The sequence below is a fragment of the Centropristis striata genome, chromosome 3, assembly GCF_030273125.1.
Source record: "Centropristis striata isolate RG_2023a ecotype Rhode Island chromosome 3, C.striata_1.0, whole genome shotgun sequence".
NCBI lineage: Eukaryota > Metazoa > Chordata > Actinopteri > Perciformes > Serranidae > Centropristis > Centropristis striata.
This window is the reverse complement of record NC_081519.1, coordinates 29,835,974-29,838,088: the sequence shown is the minus strand read 5'-3', so window position 1 is coordinate 29,838,088 and position 2,115 is coordinate 29,835,974.

The following is a 2,115-nucleotide window of genomic DNA, read 5'->3' as shown; positions in this document are numbered from 1 at the left end:
TGCTCATAGTCAATATGAATATTTCAAACTAGTATAGTTGATGAGGGGAGTGTACTACGACACAGAAGGGAAGATTACCAAGTAGGAAGTGGGTATACTTCACTGTTTTCAAATGGCTTTTTGAAAGATAATTGGGAATACCAAATACAATGCCTATAAAAAATCCCCTCCACTTGGATGTTTCACCCTTTTGTGGCTTTTACACATGAAATCATGGTCACATTATTTGTTTTTTTAACAATAATTTGCACCAAAAAAAACCCCCTCTAATATCAAAGTGAAAACAGATTTTTACAAAATGTCAACCAATTAAAAATACACAAGGTAGAATAAAAGATTGCGTAAGTATTCATCCCCAAGTAACTGAGCTAATTCAACAGAGTTCCAGCTAGGTGATGCAGGTGATGAGTCCAGTTAAGGTCAGTTACTTGAAAGCGGGTGAATATTTATGTGATCATGTTTTTTACCTTATATATTTTTAGTTAATTGACATTATTTTGTAAAAATCTGTTTTCACTTTGATATTCAAGAAGTTTTGGGGTTTTTTTGCAAATTCTTATCAAAAAAGCCAAATTATATTGACCATGATTTCATGTGTAAGAGCAACAAAAGGATGAAAGATCCAAAGGGGGTGAATACATTGTACACCACTGCTTGAGAGTATACATCAAAGGTGCACCACTCATGCATGCTATAGACCAGGGGTCAGCAACCTCAGGCACGGGTACCATTAATGGCATGCACTGGCTTAACCAGTGGGACGCGAGCAACAACTGTGCAGGAGAGTTTTTTTGAAAATGTTGATTTCATCTGCATGCCAAATGACCTCTTGGTTAGGGATGGCAGCATTCTTGTATAGTGCTCATATTTATGTCTGCTGCTCTTAGTTCTCTCTTTTTGACATTTGCTGCTATTGCAACATTTTGTAAATGAGGGAATGCCATTTAAAGCAGTATATTGAAATGTGAACTGTGCACTTGATTTGTAACCACAGCAGGTAAAAATGTTACAACTATTTGTTAAATTTATTGCTGTTAAACAAGATTGTTGGAAGGTTTGTAAGGTTAATGAGTCCAACCCTGTTATGTTTTCATAACCTCTTATCACCTTCAAAAGTATCAGATGGACTAATTACCTTGTACTTTCTTGAACTTAAACACAGCTTGACACCTCTTAAAAAAATCAGGCTCTCTTGACCCGGTGATGCTGTGACAACCCCTAGTGGGGGTTGGGACCCAGTGGCCTGTACAGATGGAATAAATAGGTTAAATAAAACAGATCTGTTGGAGATTTCAATTTTGATGTAGTGTCATAATTATACTTAAGCCTCTGGGCCCACTCTAATTTACTACTCTTTCAGACCCCTCAGGCAGAAAATGTCCACTTCCAAAAAAACATGATAAAAACTTTACAGATTAATATTTTTTTCTGCATAAACCTCTTAAAGACCTACTACCAAGCTCAAAACTACCTTTCATGTCTGCCATAAAAGGGTAGTACATTTTAAATCTGACACTACACAAAAAACTATTAATGCTTCAAAATCAATTTTGTTGCTAATCTTTGGCATATCCAAGGCTGTGATAAAAAACAATGCCCCATCCAAAAAATATTTATTATATGGAAAAATAACTCATTTTTGTTTTTTTTTCTATGAAAAACAGTGACATCGTGCAATCAAACTGGCATTTTAAGGAGTTATTTAAGAGGTTTATGCTGAAAAAAGGAGGAAAAATATAAATCTGTAAAGTTTTTATAGCATTTTTTTCAGAGTTGGACATTTTCAGCCCAAAGAGTCTGAAAGGGTAGTAAATTTGTACAATACACCCATCAGAAAAATTTAATTTTCAAAATATATCAAGAAAGAAATCCTTCTTCCAAACTTCATGTAATTTGCAGTATCACAGCCAAAATTATTGCTAAAACAAAAGCGAAAAATGATAAATATGGCTTTAAATGTCTACAGTGGGCCCAGAGGGTTAATATTGATACGGCACACTGATTAATAAAAAAAATGTAAAAATGGTGCTCGATATCATAAAGGTTGCCGATCATATATTCCCCTATGCTCTAGACTTTTAGATATATTTTTCCACTAATCAACCATTTTCTTCC